Consider the following 23082-nt stretch of genomic DNA (forward strand, 5'->3'; position numbering starts at 1 on the left):
GTGAAGAGGGTGAAGAGAGGATCACAAATATGTAAGGAGTTTTGAATTTGGGTAAGAAATGGAGGAGAAATCTTAGAGAGAAGTTAGAGAAAATATGAGTTTTAGAGAGATAAAGTAATGGAGGAAAGAAGAAATGGAGAAAGAAAGAAGAAAGAAGGAAGAAGAAAAGGAACGGACGACACTCGCGCCCGGTCGGGCGGTGGGTCGCCTGGTCAGGCGATCTGCAAATTTTCGTAGTTGGGTGTCGCGCCCGGTCGGGCGGCCTTCGCCCGGTCGGGCGATCTAACACCCCTTAATTCCGTAACTTTTCGCGCCCGGTCGGGCGCCACTCGCCCGGCCGGGCGATCTGACTATTTGATTTCGTCTTGCTCTCGCGCCCGGTCGGGCGCCGGTCGCCCGATCGGGCGATTTTTAAGTAAAAAATTTCGCCCTTCTCGCGCCCGGTCGGGCGAGGCTTGCCCAATCGGGCGGACAAATTAGTCCGTATACGACGAATTTTGCGCCCGGTCGGGCGCCTCTCGCCCGGTCGGGCGAAATTACTTATTTACAGATCTTACTCTCGCGCCCGATCAGGCGAGCTTCGCCCGGTCGGGCCCAAGACTCAATCGTCTAATTATCATTTTTCTTCTTATCTCCAAAATTTGGCTCACTCTTTCCTTCAAACCTGTACAAACACTCATAGAACTCATTAAATTCCCTCATCTCTCCTCTCATAAGAAAAAGAAAAGAAAAACTAGACTAAAAAGCATTCAAAATACAGGTTGCCTCCCGCAAAACGCTGGTTTATCTAGGTCCCGCACGACCTTCTTACCAAGTACGATTTCTAGGACCCTTGGCCTAACGCTTGATCGGGTGGTTTCTCACCCGGTCTAGCGATGTTTAGGCTGCGATGCGGCTTCCTAACATAACCTGTGGGACGCCAAGTCGCCTTATCTGGTGGAACCTCCTTGACTTGGACTGGGGGATCTTCAATGCTACGCACTAAAAACCCTTCTTCGATCGAATGTTGCTTCAAATTTTCATTGCGTTCAACACTTGCAACTCGATCTGGCGGAACACTTACCGTAGGCTCAATTCGCACAACTTGCTCGATCGGTTCCACTTGTTCATCCTCGAAACCAAGACCAACATTGTAGAGTGCTCTTTCTATTGCATCGACTTCCTTCTGCCATTTGTCTATCTCATCTGAAAAGGATGCAACACAAGATACCGCCTCCAAGGGATCTTTTTCAAGAGCTTGGGGCTTATTAGAATAATTTACAACCACATTAACACTGAAACATTTCTCCTCAGTCATGGAGCTTTTAGGGGCATTATTCAGATTAAAAACCACTTTATCGTCCCCTACTGATAGTGTTAACTTACCACTTCTTACATCTATGACTGCTCCTGCAGTGTTAAGGAATGGTCTACCCAAAATAATTGGGGTTTTCATATCCTCAGCCATATCAAGAACAACAAAATCCACAGGTATATAAAATTTACCTACTCTAACGGGGACATCCTCTAAAACACCTAAGGGGTATTTGAAAGAACGGTCGGCCATTTGTAGAGTTATATTGGTAGCTATTAACTTACCCATATTCAACTTAGAACACACAGATAATGGCATGACGCTAACACTAGCACCCAAATCACATAATGCATTATCAATCAAGAGATTGCCAATATGACAAAGGATAGAAAAACTACCCGGATCTTTTAATTTAGGTGGAGACTTATTTTGAAGTACGGCACTACACTCTGCAGTGAAAGATACTGTCTCTACCTCACTAATAGACCTTTTTCTCGTCAATATTTCTTTCATAAATTTTGCATACGAGGGGATTTGTGTGATTAATTCAGTAAAGGGGACTGTTACCTTCAAATCTTTAACCACCTCCAGGAACTTACCAAACTGCTTGTCCAAGTTTGTCTTCAATTGACGATTGGGGAAAGGAAGTTTGATGATTGGCTTTGGAGCATTCTTATACTTGTCTGGAGTAGCCACCTTCTCTGGAGTTGTACCCTGCAATGTAGAATTAGATATGTTAGTATTATCCTTTAGCCCTACAGGGCTATCAACTACATTGTCTGGTTTAATGGAATCAAGATTAGCATTATTTGATAAAATAGGTTCATCAACTCTGGGCATAGAGGGCCCTTCATAGTTTGAACCACTCCTTAGAGTAATTGCAAATGCTTGATCCGTAGGCCTAGTCGGCTGTGCCGGCAGGGCTCCTTGTTGGAGAGCTTGTAGAGTAGCGGAGAGTTGCGCAATTTGATTATCTACAATTTTATTATGCGCTAGAATTTGATCAATTGTCGCATCTCTGCTCTCCATGTGCTTTTGCATATTGACCAACATTGCTCTAATTTTCGCCAGAGAAGGGTCGGAAGATGAGGGGGGTTATTGTGGTTGATTCTTCTGGCTAGCATTGGGATGATAATATTTCTGCTGCTGTTGCTGTGGCACCTGTGGTTCTTGTGGTGGTGGATTTTGAACATTAGTGCTCCGGTAGGAAAGGTATGGATGATTCCGATACCCAGGATTGTACGTGATGGAGTATGGGTTATTCTGCCTATAAGCTTGGAAGGCATTAACTTGCTCCACGGTACTCCTGCAATCCTGCTCCCAATGACCTACAATACCACAATTTTCACAGAAAGCCTCATTAGAATTATTATTAATCGCAGAAACATTAGCTACATTAGCAGTGCTCAGATTATCTAATTTTTGGCAAATAGAGGTCAGTTGAGCTTGCAAAAAGGATACAGAGTCGACACTATGTTTCCCCTTGTTAGCAAATCCTCTGGGATTCCCATATTGGGAATTGTGTATCGCCATATCTTCAATAACCTGACCCGCATCATCAACATTAAGATTCATAAATCTCCTACTAGCTATAGAGTCTAAAATTATTCTAGAAGAATTTCCAATGCCGTTATAAAAGGCTTGGATCAACTGCCATTGCGCTAAATTATGGTGAGGGCATTCTCTTTGTAAGTCCTTGAACCTCTCCCAAGCCTCATATAAAGACTCATCGGCTTCTTGGGCAAAGTTCTGAATCGCACTCCGTAGTACTGTTGTTCTCTCCGCGGGATAATACTTGTTATAGAAATTCAAAACAAGAGTTTCCCAGTCAGTTATACCAAGTGTAGTTTTATTTAAGCCATTAAACCACAATTTAGCTTTTCCAGTTAAAGAGAAGGGAAAGAGAATCTCCCTGATTTGGTCTTGAGTGACTCCGGCTTGCCTGATGGTGTTGCAATATTGACAATAGTCGGCAATGTGAAGATTCGGGTCTTCACCCTTTGCTCCACTGAATTGCTTCCTCTCTATCATCGTTATAAATTGAGGTTTAATTTCAAATTGAACCCCATCAAGAGCCGGAGTAGGGGTGAGATGTGGAAAATCCGTAAGCTTTGGTTGTGAATAATCACTAAGCTTCTTTGGAGCCGTCATCTCTGATTCTGTGTCTGATGATGCCTCTAAATCGCTAGAATCATTTTTACTAAAATTTTACAAAAAAATCAAAAATAAAAACAATATATATCGTGAAATATATTAAGGATTTTATTGAGTTTCACTATGTTATCATCAATTTCATCAAGGATATCATTTAATATTTGACAATATGTTCTAATTTTTTGAAGAAATTATTAAGTTTTTGAAGGTTATCATCTATTTTTTAGAGGATATCATAATGACTTTGAAATATATACAATTTAAAATTTGAAAGATAAACAAAGCATTTGATCGACATTTAGTATTAAGTAATACACAATAATAATCATCAGTAATTACATGTTTAAAATAACAGGAATAAGAACATAAATTTTAAAATGGCTATACATGCCTGTTTTAAAATTCAAAAATAAAAACAAACCCTGTTTTAATTTTACATATCCCATGTTTTACCAGCAACAAAATTCATATTTTTTTGCAAAATTTCTACTCAAATCATAACCAAATTAAACAATCAGCCAACACATCAAAATTGAAAGACAAAAATGCAAGTCATAACAATAACAACCAAAACTAAAAATTTTTTTTTCAAAAATTTAGCAAAAAACTAATAATTCCAGTTCCATAAAATCCATAATTCTCGAAGTATTAAAGGCGATGAAGACAAAAAAATTACAATATACCTTCTGGTGATTGTAATTGTTCTAACTGTTGCTTCTTGCACGGTGTTCTGCAATTGCACTCCCACATAAAAAATGGAGGTTTTTTTTTTTTTTTTTTTGAAGAGAAAGGAGTTCTCTGTTTCTTTCATTATAAGAAAATAAATGGGGGGATGAACCAATTTAAAGCAAAAACCTTTTCAATTCTCGCGCCATGTCAGATATAATGATACTTTTTTGATTTCAAAGAATCCATATCACCTTTTTAATTTTTTTTTAAAAGTTAATTAAAAAAGTAACCTGTTAAAAGAGGTTACTAGCAAAGTTTACCTGCAATTATAGGTTGCGTATTCTCTAGAAACTTTTATAAACATTAGTACCTATAATTTGTATTAAGTCTTAATATATATATATTCTAAGGATATAATAACTATATTATATGATATAATAACAATATCTATGTATATAGTAATTAAAGTTGTTTAAGTAATAATGTATAAAACATATTCTCTTATAAATTATATACATTATTATTTTTAAATTGTACATAATATACTCTTTGGAGGATAAAATTCAGAAAATGCAGGATATCATCCAAGGTTTTTTTTTTTTTTTATTAAGTTTAAACATGTAATAAAGAGTTTGTTATTAAGATGATATTATTGAGTGGTTGAAGGATATCTTATAGTCTATAGAGGATTTCATACAGCTATTTGAGGATACATTAAAAATAAAGATATCATTTATATTTTCAAGATTTCATACAGCTATTGTAGGAAACAAATTGTGTTGTATTTTCAAGATTTGAGTATACATGAAAAATAAAGATTTCATACAACTATTGGAGGAAACAAATTGTGTTGTATTAGGATTACATTATCAAAAATTTAAAAGATATCATTTATATTTTCAAGGATATTATCCAAACTATGTAGGATATATTATATTGAAAGATTAAATATATTCATTTAAGGGTATGATCTAATATTTGTTGGTCATATTAGCCTTGATAGGATAATAAAAAGACATTAAAGGACATTAATAAACAGTCAAAGAGAATAAGTAATGAGTAACTACAAATTGTTATATATCATCAGTTGAATTCTTTACAAAAGGTTTGTCATTGATATGACAATGTGTTACAATTTACATTCACATTGTCATCTACAATAACACATATTGCAGATACAAAAATATTGTTCAATTCATTTAATGATTATCATAAAAACTAAACAAATAGATTAATAAGACCAGCAAACAAAAAACAACATGGCCAAAAACCTACAACTTCCCACAAAAATGAAAAGTCTTCTTCCTCAAATAAGAAGGGAAACCCATCACAGTATGCCCACCACTCCCCAGACATCCCCTTCCAGAACTCAGACCCATCACTGTCTATCAGAGAGTCCAACGCCCACTTCTTGGTGGTCAACTCCTGTGGGACTGTCTCAGGATCCAAAGGTTTCTTGTACCACATCCTCCTCCAATCCTTGCAAACCAGCTTTACACACACCCCATCCTTGGTATCTAGCCTTGGAAACACATTCCTGCACATCATGTCCTCCATGGACAACAAAGAGTGAGTGTTGTCAAGTCCATGACGTGATATCTTCCTCTAACCCCTGCACACACTTGTAATGCACTCACTGTCCATGGGTCTCTCAGACGAGAGAATACATTCACTGTCAAGATATCTGGCATGGACAAGAATGGGTGTAGTTCATCAAGATCGGCCATGGTTTATCCTAAGTCATAAAAAGCAACAGTAAGCCAACATAAAAATTAATCGAGATTTTATTCACAGTATCCCATGTTGGTTACACTATTTAAATTATTTTTCTAGAGTTTCAATTCAACATCACAATGATTACTCAGTATAATTTGTATCATCTAACCATCAAACAAAAACTAAAAACTTGTTTAACAACCAAAATCAACAAATTTCACAAGAAAAATCATGTGATCATCAAAGAACCAGTAAACCATATGAATACCCATCTAAATTTTTACCTCAATTTCAAAAAAAAAAAAAAAAAAACAAAAACAAAAACCAACACAAGAACAAAGTAAACGATTTACCTCAGAAAAATATAGAAATCGACTAGAAAGGAGCCTTGCAAATGCTTAATCACCTTCCTTGAAGCTTCGAAAATGGCGTTGTTTTACTCAATAACAAAGGAAATGAAAGGGCGCCAAGATTTTTTAGGAGAAATGATATTTTTTAATGCTCAGTTAACTTAAGTAACTCATTTTGCGCTTTCCCAATGTAATTTAACCTATGTTAACCTTAACCAAGGTTAAAACTTAATCTATTTACCAGAATGACCTTTACGCTGCATATCATTGGTCCACCTGTCCAAACTTACTCCTAAAGTTTGATTTTTTTACTGAAGCGTAATGAGGAAGCTTCTCATAATGTATAAAACATAATCTCTTATAAATTGGACATAATATAATCTTTGGAGGATATCATTTAGAAAATGCAGGATATCATTCGAAGTTTGTTTAGTAAGTTTAAACATGTAATATAGTGTTTGTTATAAAGCTGATATCATTGAGTTATTAAAGGATATGATATACTCTATAGAGGATTTCATACAACTATTGGAGGATACATGAAAAACAAAGACATTTTAGGAAACAAATTGTGTTGGATTTCATTTAAGGATATCATTTATATGTTGCAGGATGTTAATCAAATTTTGTAGGATATATTAGCTTTAACAGAATAATAAAACGACATTAAAGGATGTTATAAAGTATTTGAAGGTTTTCATCAAATTGTTAGAGGATATTAAAAATTATTTGGAAGATAGAAATAAAATTTTGGAGGATATTCAGAGTCTATCTAAAAATTCGTAAAAACTTGAACAAAATAACATCATAAAAAACAAAATATAAAATAACATCAACTTTATGAAATGTTATATTTTTCAATTATAATAAACTGCAAAACATTGAAAATAAGCTACAGATATCATCATCTATTTTCATTCTTTTTGGCTCTCTAGTTGGTTGGCTTGCCTCATCTCTTTTTCTCTTTTTTTTTTGTTGGCTTCTTCTTCTGCAAAAATTAAACGTAATCCATCAAGAAATTTAGCCCAGTCTTGCACCATGCCATTGTTAAAACCATAACCATTGTGCCTCATAATGTCATAAGCAACCCACCATTCATTTGAATTATTTTTTATTATTTCTGGTATCCAAAATTTATAATAGCATAATTCATGATAATATTTACATGTACAATTAATCATTTCCTACGCTTTGAAGGTGCACCTAGGGAAAATATGCATGCATAATATCTCTTCAATTGCTAGTGCTGGATGTGCATCTTCTAAGGCATCAATTGGGTGTGCAATTTGATTAGCCATCTAATCAAACAAAATAAAAATTAATTTCATAAAATTAAAATTTATATAAATATAAATCATAACAAAACAAAATAAAATAAAGTAACAAATGTCTTATCATAATACAAAATAAAATTATACCTTTTGTAGTAGCTGTAGTTATATTCTTATCAAATTAATTTAAATTCTAAATGAAACAATTTTTTTTTTCTGAATATAGTTTATTGTACACTGTAATTTCTTATATATAAAGTTTTGAACGTGAATTGGTGCATTTTTTTGGAAGAGGGAAAGTCATGACGTTCAAATATGTCTTTTCATTTATAATTAACCTTGGTTCTGGTAAATTCATTTCATTTAATTCAATTAATTTTATGTCTGGTAAATGTTTTTACGTGTCTTTTGAGTGTTTATATTTTTGAGAATATAATATTTTTTGGATATCTTATACTTATTAAATAATATATTTTGTTCATGCTAGAATTTCATTGGTTTTATAGAATATTATTATTTGTTTAATCTTGATGATATCCTATATTACATAAACGATGTTCTCTTTGTTGTGAAAGGATATCTTTTATCACATAAATAATTTCCTGTGTTCTGTCAATGCTTTATATGTTAGTTTATTTTTTTTCCTTTTATTAATTTAAAATATTATAAGTACTGCTTAGGATATGTTTTTATGTTTTGAGGATATACTATGTTCATTTTTAGGATATAATATATTTATAAATTTAATGAATATAATTTTTCATAATAGGATATCATCCAGCCTATAAATGGTTTATTCTAGTTTATAAATGATATCATCTAAGTAATTAAGGATATCATTTTGTTAAAAAAATAATATCATAGAACAAATAAAACATATCATGAAATCACCATTAAAGGTCAACAATGGAGAAATCACCATTGAAAGTCGTTACTAAGCTCATGGGTATAATTTGACAACCAAAATAAATGATCATTTCATAAATATGAAAATTTAAATTTCTTAGATTACGAAAATAAAACTTCAAATTTAGAACTTAAACAAAAAAATTAAAAAATAATAAAAAAACCCTAGAATCTTAATCTTTTTCATCTTCATCTTTGTATTTACTTGATTTCTTCCTCTTCTTCTTCTTCTTCTTCTTCTTCTTCTTCTTCTTGATATCTTCTTCTTCTTCTTCTTCTTCTTCTTCTTCTTCTTCTTCTTCTTCTTCTTCTTCTTCAGATTTTTGTTATATTTTCTTTTAGATTTTTTCTTTCTTTTTCTCTTTGTTCTTCTTTTTTTCTTCTTCTTCTTCTTTCTTTTTCTTTTTTTGTTCTATCTCGAAGTTTTCCTGTTCTCTCTTCCTCTTCTTCAGTTCTTCGAATCTATTCTTTTCCAATTTCTCATAGAGCTCCATCAGTTGATTTTTCACTCTATCTCTTTTTTCGAGTAAATCATTCAGCTTTTTTTCCCAGTTATCCATTTCATTTTCTTCTGGATCATTTGAAGAAGTAGAAGACTGAGAATTGTTTTTCATATTTAGGAGAGAGAATATGTAAACAGGAAACATGCAAAATGTGTGAGGAATCATATCGTTTTATAGATCTTTAATTATTTTTTTTTATTTTAATTTTATATGCGAAATGTATGAGGAATTTTATTAAAAAAATAATAATTAAAAAAAATTTATATTCATTGTCATAAAATATTGATTATATGAGGATATAACATATGCTTACGAGGATTTAGTATTTATATTATATGTATATTAAAGTTAGTGAAGTTTTTTCAATTGAGGATGTAACATTTTATATTGCAGATATTGTATAAGTATTTTTAAGATATCATTTGTGATGTTATTAAATATTTACCTTGTATGTTATATCATTTAAGATTATTGATTTTCAAATGAGGATATGTTAAATTAATTTGCTGATGCAATATGTGTAATTGAGGATTTGAGGATTTATTTAAATTATCATATATAGGAAATTATAACAAACAAAATAAAGCATATCTTATTTATTTTATTAAAACATGATACATAATTAAAACTAATACAAATTAAAAGTACAACATCTTAAACACCATTTTCGGCTTCAGTAGGAAGCCTTAAATTACCGTTAACATCAAAAATAATATAAATGTTGTGTGAATAAGATATTATTTAGATATTGTAGGATATAATTTGGATTTTGTAGAATATTGTTAAATATATATATATAAGACATTACTTAACTTTTTAAGTATATCTTACAGTCATGAGAGGATATCATTCAGTATTAAATAGGATATCATAAACATATAACTAGGATATAAACTATTGTATGTTATTATCTAATATCATTCATTTTTGAGAGGATATGTTGTTAATATTTGAGGATATTTTGTAGTTATTGCAGGATAAATTAAATGTCATTTTAAAATTTTTGATGTATATTATTTACATGTTTTTTTTTTTTTGGAAAATAAGATTTTATTACCGTAAAGAGAAAGTTACAACTTACAAAGCTAAGTTATAACTACCACCAGAACATCAAAAGACCTGAAAACAACAGGCCACCCCACGACCAGTTCTAGACCCAAACCTAGCCACCTTCTAGGAAGGGTTCTAGGAAAGGCCTAGAACAACTGGACTCAGATTTCCGGCCACCTTCTAGGAAGGGTTCTAGAAACCAGGACCAGACAACAAAAAACCAGAAAACAACACAGCCAAACACCCGAAAGTCACCAAAAACTACAGCCAAAAGCAGACAAGCCTGCAAATCGACTAAAGAAACCAAAAGAACAAAGATAAACAACAAAACGAGTACCAAAGCAACACTAAAAACAAACTACAGCAACAAAGACAGCACCAAAACAGTCGTGCAAAAACAAAATCAGCAGGCAGCAAAGCACATCAAGCAGCAGCAACAAACACCACTCATAGTCTACAGCAGCACACAGCAGCAAATGCAGTAGAACAGCAGCGCAGCAGGAGAAAAAAGCCAGAACAGCAGCCGGCACTGCAGACCATCAGCAACAGCAAGCAGCAGGAACAGCAACAGCAACACAGCAACACCAACAGCAGACTGCAGCAGACAGCAGGCACAGCACAGCAACATAAAACCAGCAGATCAGCAACAGCATACAGCAGTGCAGCAGCAACCAAACCACAACAAAACCAGCAACCAGACTGCAGCAACAATAGCAGTAACACACCAACAGTGCAGCAACACATAAAGCAGGTAGCAGCAACACAGCAGCACAACAGAGCACAGCAACACAAAACCAGCAGAGCTACCAGCAGACAACAGCTAGAAACAGCCTGCAGAAAAGGAAACCGATACAAAAAGAAACGACGGGAAACCCAGTATCAGAACCCAATCCAAAGAAACCAGAACATAAACACAAAGAGCCCGAGACAAGCCCTAAAAAATCAAATATTTGCTTCCCGCCGGGATTCTACAAACTGAGTGAAAGACAATATCCCGAACAAGGGCATCAACTGATTTGCAACAACCAGTAAAGAGAACTGCATTCCTTTGAATCCAAATACCATAAACCGTTTGAGTGAAGGCCACCTGGATCACTTTATTCTTCAATCTGGAACTTCTGCAGATTTTCTTCATCCAATCAATCTCATCACTAAACTGCTGAACAGGCTTAGAAACACGTAAGATCCCCAAAACCTTACTCCAAACCTTCCTAGAGAAATCACAATCAAAGAAAAGATGCTGAACACTTTCATTGCCATTCAGACAAAGGAAACACTTTGGATCACAAGAGATGTGCCATTGAAGCAACCTATCCTTAGTGACAAGCCTATTCCATAAAGCTAGCCACAATATGAAAACACTCTTGGGAGTTGCTAAGTTATGGCAAGTAACTCTCTTCCAAGGAACTTTAGGCACTTGAGGCCTAATAGCAGCATAAAGCTTCTTCATTTTCATCTTGTTGCCCTGAACAAAACCATCCCATCCCCCTTGATCATTCACAACATCTCTACAACTCAAAATCTTCTTCAAGAACCAGGATCATCTAGCAGGGGTAGGAGTATATTATTTACATGTTATAAGATATTATTTGGTACATATTGTAGAATATGCTCAAAAATAAAATATAGTCATTCAAGGATAAGAAAAAGTATTTGTTTTTATTTAGATGATATGATTTCATCATAAGAGGATATAGTGCTACTATTGAATGATATCGTCTACTTTTTCTATAATAGATTGAAAAATAATATGTAGACGTTATATTATTAAATAAAATTAATTATTTTGTATTTAAAAAACATTATTATTAAATTAAATTCATGAAAAAAAAAGAAGTACATCAATTAAAAAAAAAAATTCCAATGCATTAATCATAGCAATTAAATTGTAAATAAACATAAAAAACTATAGAATTCTCCTGCAGAAGCTCAAGTACACCAGCTTCTTCAACTAAAACATCATAATTATCAATCAATGCATCAACACCGTTCTTAATAAAACATTGAATGATCTTATTTTCAAAAGTTTTAATCTTCAGTTGCGCTTTAAATTCTGTATTATAAAGTCGCAGCTTAACATCAGTTGATTTCGCAAGCTTGCTGAAATGTTTTTTTGCAAAATCTAAGTGTAGGCGTAGCTCGAAGTGCGCCTACGTTAAAAGCATGCGTGAATATGCTTGGCACTCATAGGAAGTGGGAATTGACATAATACGATTAGGGACAAATAAAGTAGGGAGCCGCCAACAAGTTTTTAAGGAACTTGTAAACCGTTCACGGATCATAAAAAGGCAACCACGATAAGGGACAATGATAGGCAACAACGATTGACCTGTGAAGGTTACACCCCATTCATAATCCATGAGATTACTAACTCCATATGGTTCGGAACCACGAAAGGAGGATCGGGAATGATGGTACGAAGTGAGTCATGGAGTCACATTCGCCCGTACTGGCCTCTACTCGATTCTTATAGTGAAAAGTGAATCTTGCGATCTCAAAGGCATACAAACAGAGATTCAATTTGCTCCAAACTATTATTAAGCTAAATTGGTTTAATATTAATGCAACACATAATTCTAAAATATTGTGACCACTTGATTTATAACAAGATTAAAAAGGAACCTAAACCGGTTGTCCAAATTATCTAATTAGGCATGATTTTCAATTACATATTCCCTTTAACATGAAATATGGTGATCATAAATATAATAAAATAAAAATTAACATTAGAAGAAATTTAACAATAATTCCAACAATATAAAATCGTTAGAAAAATAATAGAAATAAAAGGAACATAATTCTTACTTTGATTCTGTTTGTTTGCAACTACAAAATAATAAACGAGTTATTAACTTCAAGGAAATAATAATAGAACAATAATTAAATTAAATTAAATTAAGTAGAGTTGATTTGGGGCCAAACCCTCAAACAGTTCTACCTTTCACGCCTTGGCTTAAGGACAGAACCACGAGTAAAGTATGGACTCCTGGGAGTGCTTGAAGAAGGAATTTTGAAAGAAGAAGGGTAGGCTAGTGTTTAGGCTAGAGCATAGAAGAGAGAAAAATAGCGAATTAATTGATGCCCCGTACATCAGAATTGAGGGGGTATTTATAGAAAAAAATGTGCTGAGGGAACACACGGAACCCTAAAATGATAAAAACCCTAAAAAATTATACCGCGACACGACACTGTGTACCGCGACACGGGAATTCCCACCGTTAGACGGGAAAAATTCCCGTGACGCGGTGAACAGTTGTGTGACGCAGGAGATATTTTAGGGTACGGGGAATAAAACGCGTGAAGGGTTTACGCGGAACGGACACGGAAATTCCCGTATCACAGCAGGTTTCTCGTGTCACGGGAAATCCCACCGTTAGACGGGACAGTTTCCCGTGACACGGTGGACTATTGGCATGACGCGGGAATTTTTTGTCCGTTTTTCCATCTAAATTCATTTTTAACCCTAATTTCGTTCTTCCTTTTAAGTGCCGATTGATAATTTCGGGCCATTTCTGATTTATTATTATTTGGGCTAAAATAATAAAATAAGTAAATAAAATAAATAAAAGGTTTGGGCCAAAATAAATAATAAAATAAAAAAGGTTTTGGGCTGAAATTAAAAAATCTATGCTTTGACCAAACATCAAGATTGATCCATGGACTATTCAAAAAAATGAATTTAATTAAACAAAATTTTGTAAGCACTCTCGGGATTAAATACTGAACCCGACCAATAATGGCAGTGAAAGGTTGTTCATCATCGGGTTTTGTTTTGGGGAGACATTTTTAGGTGTCTACAGAATCACCGTGACATAGAATCCGATCACCGTGACACGGAATCTGATCACCGTGTCGCGGTTTGTGCTGACCGTGTCGCAGCGGCTTGCTCTGCTGTCTTCACGGTTTTTTCGAGTTTTGGAGCTTAAATTTTCATCAATTTTGCTCTAAATTTTTGCTACTTTCTTCGTTTTTGGTTCTCCACAAGGATCTATGTAAGTTTCCTTTGATTTTGTCTCTAATTTGCTTCAAATGAGTAATTTCATGAAAAAAACCCTTAAAAATCAATTTGGGGATTTTTTGATTTTGAGGTTTACGTTGAAATTCTTGCCATGAATTTACTTGTATATGTATGTATGTGTGTTTGTGAGCGATTTGAGACAAAAATTGCATGATTTGGTGAAGAATTGAGCAAATCACCATTTTTGGTACTTGTGGGAAATGGTGTTCTTGTTGTTCATGTTGTTCTTTGCACTTGAAATGATGACATATTGGTTGTAGATCTTGTAAAATATGACATGATGCGTCGATCTATTGTTTTTGTGCAATTTTGAAACATGTTTTGTGTTGTGTATGTACTACATTGTCATGAAGAACATAATATCATGCAAATTAGGAGAACATAGTATTAGTTCGTCATGGAGAAACTAAATACTATAAATAATTCCATTATTTTGCTAATTTTTAGCCTTGAGGTAAAAATTTAGCGTATAATAGAAAATGCAATAAATAACTAAATAACTTAGGAAATGATGCAAAGCATTTAGGTTTTTATTAAAATGCAACTCGAACTAAATATCTTAGGAAATGATGCTAAGCATTTAGATTTTTATTTTTATAATAGCATGCCTAGACGACGGGATCGCGATCTTTTCACTCATGGCCGGCGTCAGGCATTTTGGGAGGACACTCCCACGATTCCCGAGGGTATGGATGATGACGTCTTAGAGTCCGAGCCTCGGCCCTCTACGGGTAGAGGTAGGTGGGCTCCACCTCCGTGGACATCAGACCGGTTGGTTTTCTGTCGTGAGAACCACGTTTCTCATCGTCCACTTGCCAGAATAGTCGACAGCACGCTTCGCCATCACGGTTCTGGAGCCGGAGATTTGATTCCTCGACTTCATCGGATTATCACAAGGGATCCTGCTACGAACGCCTTATGGGAATCAGCTGGTCTAGTAGACTTTTATTCAGCGATCGTAGGGTTTCGTAGCCCCCGGGGTTGTGGTGCGACAGTCGTTCGCGCGTTGTTGGAGTATTTTTGGGATACTACCAACACCTTTCACTTTGCTTGGGGGGAGATGACAGTGACCCCTCTGGACTTTAGCATGATCAGTGGTCTACGCTTCATTGACCGAGCTATAGCACATATGTCTGATCTTTCTTGGGGAGCGGCTGAGGCGGCCGATTTGTTAGGTCCGATCGTTCAGCATATCAGGACTCAGCCGGTGTCTCAAGGTGGTCCTAGGAGCGGGCGATCAGAGTTGGCTTTGGTTCTGGCCTGTGGTTTTGACATGGAGGAGACATCACCTGAGCAGCGAGTGTAGATCTTCATTTTGATTCTCATTTCCATGACTCTTTCTCCTGATAGGAGTTCGCTTGCGCTCCTTTGCTACCTTCCTTCTTTGCTTAGGATCAGTGAGATAGGATCTTATAGCTGGGCCAGCCTTGGATATGCCGATCTTCTCTTGTCGTTACGTCATGGATGTAGGCAGCTGAACGACGAGTCCCCTGTCACTGTCTACGGTTTATGGAGAGTAGTAGAGGTGACGATTCTTTCCTCTTCTTGTTTTATTTCCTCTTCTTGTTCGACTCACGTGCTCAAAGATTACTTTTTATTGCAGCTATGGTTCTACGAGTACTTTCCGGGATTGGCCCGTCGACGGCGTCGTGGAGTGGTTCACGACTTCCCTGTCGGGGCCAGCTGGCGTGACCGAGGAGAGTCACGGGTGGAGTCTCTCTCTGCGCTACGCGGGCTGCTACGCCGAGGCACTTCTTCTGTTGGTGTAAGAATTACTTTTGTAGCTTGTTATTTTCTATCTTGACGTTATTTCCGACACTTCATTGTAACGTTTTATGGTTTTCAGGTTGCTATTGATGTCCAGTATCGTCCTTGGGCTGGAATGACTAATCTTCCCGAGGCTTTGCAGCTTTTAGCGTACCGCACTGTTTTTATTGGCACCGACCGCTTTGTCTGGTATCTGGGGGAGCGTGTCGTTCGTCAGCACAGTGGTGATCGCTTTATGGTGCCCTTGTCTCCGCCGGAGTCGATGCTGGACTCGCGCTTACTTAGGGAGTTGATAAACAGGGGAGAGCGCTACACTTTTCCTTGGCAAGAGCTTTTGCGTATGGAGGGCGATTATGTGCAAGACTTGCTTCCCTCTTTGGCTCCTCCACCCCGTCTTCCTGACGTATGATTTCTTTTGAGGAGTTTTGTAGACACCCATTTGTATCTCCCCAAAACCAAACCCAGTGATGAGTACCTTTCACGTTGAATCATAATCGAATGAAACGAAAGTGTGGAAAGGTCTAGTGTTGCGGATAGTTTTATTTCTTTTCTCTTCTCTCTGTTTTGAAAACTTTATTTTAAGAAAAAAGCCAATCCAGTTTGGTTGGTCCATGATATGGGTCCAACAATAGTGTAGTTGGATGGGGCTTGCAAAGACCTTTCCAACGATATATTATAAGCCCAATTCCGATGAATATTGAGGAAATTATGGCCAATTTACTAAACTGGGCCCGGTTTGAGCTTTATGTACGGCCCAATGATCTAGGGGAGGGCCTAATATGATTTGTCATTCCTAATGCAATTAGGAATGGTTTTGGTCTTCTAGAATTTTCTAGAAGGTTCTTTTCATTCCTAATTCAATTAGCATTGATAAGTTGACTTTGTTGACTTTTCAGAGTTTTAATCAAAATCAAATAGCATTTTCGAAGAAATTATATTATTTTATCCTCCAGTACGAGAAATTTATCAGATTTTCAAAAACGCGTTGAAATCCAGTTTGGCGTCCAACCCCAGGCATTGGAGCCTGGAACCAGGCTTGGCGCCAGGCGCTAGCCATTGGCGCCTGGCGCTAGCCAGGGTTGGCGCCAACCTTGTTTTGCATGCGTCAGACTCTGTTTTGTTAAATTATCTTTTTTGGCTGATTTTCTCTATAAATATCGTATCAAAAACTCCGTTTTCATTCACGAATTCTCATCATTCATCATCTTTCATTCACGAGTTCTCATCTACAATCAGTTTTAATTAGCACTCTTTCATTCAATTCCTTCTTTCTTACTTTTTCATACAAAATTCCGCATTCACAAGATCTAGAAACACCTAGCCATATTCGAAGTTTCCTTCGCCCTAGACGTGAAAGGTTTTAATTTCTGAGGGTTTGGTCCCAAATCTCTATTTCAATTATTTAATTTTATTGTTTGATTATTTTCCTTGAAGTTACTAACGTGTGTATTTTGTTATTAGAAAGAGGTACGAGGCATCAAAGTAAGTACTTTAATGGTTTTAAATTATATTATGATGTAGAAATCATGTTTACATTGTTATTATGATGTTCCTAGTATCATGTCTAGGGTATTTTTTAATATTAAATATGATTGTTACGATGCTTCCTATGTTCTTCCTAATATATATGATTGTTAGTATCATGTTAGGGCTAAAGATTTGATTTTTATTGCTTAGTGACATGCTAGGATTTGTTATTAATCTTGTTAGTATCATGCCTAGGATCTTGCTATTTTTATTACGCTTTAATGTTGACATGATCATGGTTATAATTTATGATGATTATGAATATTATTATTATTATTTTAATGATGATTATTTTGTTTATGATTATTATTGATTATTATTATGTTACTTGATTATTTACTCTTTATTGCTTGATCACCTTTTATTGCATGTTTAAAGGGAATTTGGTACTTGTAATCACGCTTAATAAGATATCAATAATCTTGTTAGGGTTAATGTGATTATAATTCAAGTGATCGCCAATAATAGTTTATTTGTGCATTAAATTCAACCAACATAGATTAAACAGGTTTAGGGTTAATCCTATTGATTGTATGTTAGTCAGAAAGCGCACATGAATACGAGCAGAATAAAGTGGAGGCCTATTATTAGGGCAGGTTCAATCTCTTTTAGGTTGGATTTGTACCTTCATCCCCGAACCCTTATTTGGTTCATGACCTTATGGAGTTGACGATCTCTTGGATCGTTAAGGGGTGTAACCTTCACCTTGTGAACGGTTTACAAGTTCCTTAAAAACTTGTTGGCGACTCTTTTGCTCTATCTTCTTCCCTTTTGGACGCCACCGTACTTTAGTGTATGATCACAGTGGGGTTCAAGCTAGTGGGATTTTAAAGGCTTGAAATTATTCCCTACAGTTTTTTGGGGACTCCACTGGGGAGGATTTCTATTTTAATTCCTGAATTTGTTTCGGAAATGATTTAGAATGAGTGGATGAGACTCGAAAAGTTCTAAGTATTTCATGTGCGTAATTTTGATTAACATTATTGTCATATGCATAAAAAGGTTCTCATTGGAAAGACCATCCGTAATGAGTCAAAAACATAGGATTTTACACGTAGGAAATTTGAGAAATATCTTTCACAACTAAGACTGAAATAACACCGCGCGAAACTGGAAGATTTTATCGAGCACAGAAAGCTGCTGAGGCATGTGGGAAGTAGCGTCAGGGGCCAGGGCTTGGCGCCAGACTTTTAGCCGCAGCGCCAGACGCCAGCATTGGCGCCAGGCGCTATAGTTAAAATCTGGCGCCAGTCTCTGTTTGCTGGCGCCAATTTTCCCCAGTACCGAGCCAGAAATATGCGTTCTAATTTCGACCGGTTTTTCGTATTGTTTGCTCGATCCTACTTCCTGATTGAATTTTTTCTCACTTTTCTGAAACCCATATGTGTTCTACATATGGACATAACCCTCTGGGAATTCATGCTCCATCTACCCGATTGAACTCTCCGTGCAACAAAGGGTACATCCGAGATGTTAAATTAACCAAACAATGGAAGCGAGTTTTTCTAAAACTCGCGGTGTCCCATCCACTCGCGCCAACCCTTCACGGTTAGGCTTCCGCGCGGTGCATCCGGACAATTAACCATGGACCCTCTATTGACTAAACCATATCCCGAACTTTAGAGAACTAGAGCCATGGTTAGGTTGCGAACGCATTGCATCATATTGTGCTTACTTGACTAATTGTGCATTATTTGTTGTGTATATATATATTCTACGCTTCTCTTAACCGTTTGTTGAATTGTGTTGAGACTACATAAATTAATGGCTTAAAGAACTTTTCCTAATTAATTAATTAATTAATTAAATTGAGTCAATAAAGTTTAATATTTTAATTGGAATTGACCTAGTACGACTTTAGGCATACCCCAGTTGACTAATAACACCGAAAACAGTCCCAGACCGAAGCTCCAATATTGGCGCCAAGGTCTGAGCTGTAGCGCCACACTATGAAGTGTAGCGCCTGACGACAGCTCTGTTGTCTGGCGCCAAGCTCCATGGTGTGACGCCAGTCCTGTCGTTTGGCCGACAATTCGGAATATTGGTCGAGTCATCACCTAGGGTCTAATTAACCAGTTAGCTAATTAATTCGGTTAATTTTCGCTGTCAATAACACCTTGTCGAGTCATTAATCGAGTCTTAGTCACATAGTCTAGCCACATGGTCATGACACGAGTCTTAACGCACCATCTACACTCACTAGTCTTAGCACACACGTTGAGTACATCACCATGGCCACGTCTTAGGTCCATGCATGAGTCGGTCTTTTCCGTCATTTGAGTTGGGGGGTACATTCTATTCCTAATTCTTCATATCCCTCCATCTAAATCTTCTTTCACATTCTATTCCAATTTTTCTTCACTTCCTCCATCCATTGCATGTTGAATAAAGTTTGAGTCAAATAATTAACAATAAATATCCCCAATTTCCTTTTCCACACTACTTGGTCGAGGAGAGAAGGGTGATTAATCAAGGACAACCTCTTTATTCAAGTCTCGCTTTTTTGATAAACCGATTCGTCAAAAGAGGAAGGCTAAGAAGATAATGGCAACTCAAGAAGAAGTCAATGATCTTAAGAACCAACTGGCTACTGTGACTGAGACACTGAAACTTCTCGCACTTAGGGTCGATGACCCCGTGAAGCAACAACAGATGAACCTCATGCAAGAGAGTCTAAGCAAGCTTTCTAGTGACTATAAATTTCAGGGCATGAGTTCACAAGGGGTCTCGCTGGACAAGGAACTTCTTCCGCATAAGTTCAACGCCACTGACATCCCTAAATTCAAGGCAACAGATAACCCTTACTTTCATCTAAGAGCTTTTGAAACCATAATGAGTATTAAGGGTATCGATAAGAAGGTTTTCCCCTCTCTGTTCCCACTATCTCTTGAAACCGTTTGCCAACAATGGTTCTTCTCCCTTGACAAGAAGAAAACCTCTACCTGGGAATCGATAGTAAACGCTTTCGTTGATAGGTACAAGTGCAATATTCAAGTTGAAACTGACCATAGACAACTTGAGATGCTAAGACAAAAAGAGAATGAAGGCTTTACTTCTTTCTTTAATAAATGGAGGGAAACTTCCGCCAAGATGATTGAGGTCCGCACCGAAAAGGAGTCTGTAAGGATGTTTGTCAAGAATCTCCAAGAAAAGTATTCAAAGCACTTAAAATATCAACACAACTTGAATACTTTCAAGGCCGTTTATGACATCGGAATTGAAATCGAAGACGACCTCGCAAAGCAAAAAGCTACTAACAATAGTAACCACGGTGGCTGGAAAGGAAAGAAGAACGACAATCCTTCTTCTTCCAAAAACGCCCACTCTAGTAATAATGTTAGTACCTTTGACCATAATGATGTCTTAGCCATGGACAATCAAGGATCTATAAGGAAACCCAGGCGAGAGTTCACACCCATTGGAATGACCTACGATGCTGCTTTCGATCGTCTCTATGATCGAGGATTAATCAAACCTATTGGCCCTACCGAGGATCCAACACCAGAAAATCGATCTTCGAGATGGAATCCAAATTCCTATTGCAAGTACCATCGAGGAAACGGTCATACCACTGATGAATGCTGCAGGTTTCAAAATCTCATTCAAGACCTCATAGAAGCAAACAAGGTCCCATTGCCTCTAGCTAGCGAGAAGACTGGGTGATGATGAAGCGAATGACACAAGACAAGAGGCGAGCTTCAACGACAGGATTTCATAACCTCTTTTTCTATTTCTATTTCTTTTTTCATTTTTTCCATTCCCCAATAAGTCTAGCATAGGCACCTTTCTTTTCCCTTAGATTAAATTTTGTAGATTCTTTATTTATTTTCTTTCAATAAAAATGAGCATTTATTTCCTTATATATGATCATTTCATTATATTGCATCGTAAAAAAAAAAATCCATGTCGAATTAAGCACAAGGTATACCAATGATTTGAGGCACCCCTTGTAGCCACATCATATCTCCTTTCACCTTTCAAATATACAATCCTTTCTTCATAAGCCACTTTGAGCCTCGTCTAACGATAGACCTCTCTTTTTCAACCTACATCTACCTAACCTTGGGATGGGATGGTGTGACTTATGCAATCTCAAAGGCTTAAGTGAATTCAAAAGATTAAAATAGAAAAAATAAGCATAAGCAAAAAAAAAATAATAAATAAAAGTGTACAAAAGGGCAAGTGTTCCAATGTCTTTGATATGAAAATATCTTCGATATGAACACGTCTCATATTGCGTCTCTTATCGAGTCCTCGAGAAACATGAATTCCAAGTGAGTGATAGACCGCATGATCGAGATTGCCCACACTTATAAAAATGAAATAAATGCTAAAACAAAAGAAAGAGCTAAAAAAAGAGTAGAAAACCTCCAGCATAAATACAAAGATTCAAAAGCAAGGTTGCACACCTTGGGGGCTAATCGAGGGTCTTGAGCCTTTTATCCTCTTCTTCTATAACCTTTAGCCTAACCACGTCACAACCCTTAAAAAGACCTTTTTGAGGTATACACACACTTGTGCGAGGTTCGACTAGAGCTACGTTCGGCTTGATTCCCAACGGATACGTAGGCAACCTCACATCGAGGTGCGGCCGTAATAAAAATTCATTCATATTCATATTCACACACTCACACCATGATCATATCAAGGGATCTCCAATGCTCATCCCTATTCACTTAGAGCTAGACTTGGGGGCTTGATCCCTACATCATTAGCTTACCTAGCCTAAGAGTCACCATTACTTGACTCTTTTAACAAATAATATCTTTCCACACACTTAGCTCTTGCGGCTTAGCTTTAGTGTCACTATCACACACATCACAGACACATGACCAAATACTTCCCTTAGGAACCCTTTGTCATGAAATCTTAATGTTGAAGCATGCCTTGTCATATCAACATCACTCATCAATCATAATCATCATAACATCGAAGTATGAAGTGCTTAGCCTCCGTGCCTAAGTGACCTAAATACTTTCATCATTGAGTTAACCATTGAGATAGCCTAGGATGGATTAATCCTTGCACCTTGAGAGATTGTATCAAATGACATTTGAATGAACTCATTCAACATGCATCTTCAAACTTTCAATTCTTTTTCGCGTCTTTCTTTTTCGGGAGAAAGTCGGTACCCTCCATAAAAATGACGGAAATTTTTGCTTTTTGCATTTTCGAGTCGCACGATCACATCACAATGCACACACGAGTCATGTACACATTGAGTCATGTCGTGTCATATCAGTTTGATTTGAGTCACACATGTCATTTCACTTTGAGTCGAGTCAACCTCGAGTCAGTCAATCACATCGAGTCAAGTTTATACCTTGAGTTGTGTCAAGTAAACGAGTCAAGTAATGCTAAGCCTTAGGTCAACCCTAAGATAATTAAAAATGATTGGCAAAGTTCTATAGTCAAAATAGACACAAGTGCAGCAGAACAGGGAAGATCCTATCACAGCATTCGGCGACAGAGTCAATTCTTGGCGCCAGAGATATCTCAGCAACGATAGAGCTCGAAGCCTCTCCAAAAGGTGATTTCGACTTCATACAGCAATTTCGATTTCCTTGGTACGCCAATTAGCCCCTATAAACAATTTGACATGATTAGTAGTCGGCTTGATTACAATTGCAATAAGTGATTGACCTGACGAAAGATCGTCTCACTTAGCTTAAGCGCCTAAGTATTGGCTCATTACAAGCACCAAAGCATCAGTTCAAAAGCAAGCACTTAAACGACAATATTTCTAAATATGGATTGTCGCGCATTCTTATTAAATGACAAAGTTTTCCAAAAATTGGATTGTCATCCCCAACTGACAATATTTCCAAAAATGGATTGTCCTGCGTCTTCTTAAACG

The 23082-nt window shown here is 36.4% G+C and overlaps 1 non-coding gene across 1 annotated transcript; it reads left to right on the plus strand.

The window, feature by feature from the left end:
- The first annotated feature begins 2957 nt into the window (after positions 1-2957).
- Positions 2958-3064, plus strand: LOC145565083 (small nucleolar RNA R71). Its single transcript, XR_014094963.1, has one exon. It is a non-coding gene; the product is annotated as a small nucleolar RNA R71 (small nucleolar RNA).
- The last annotated feature ends 20018 nt before the right edge of the window (positions 3065-23082 follow it).

The sequence above is a fragment of the Chenopodium album genome, chromosome 1 (assembly GCF_948465745.1).
Source record: "Chenopodium album chromosome 1, dcCheAlbu1.1, whole genome shotgun sequence".
Lineage (NCBI taxonomy): Eukaryota > Viridiplantae > Streptophyta > Magnoliopsida > Caryophyllales > Amaranthaceae > Chenopodium > Chenopodium album.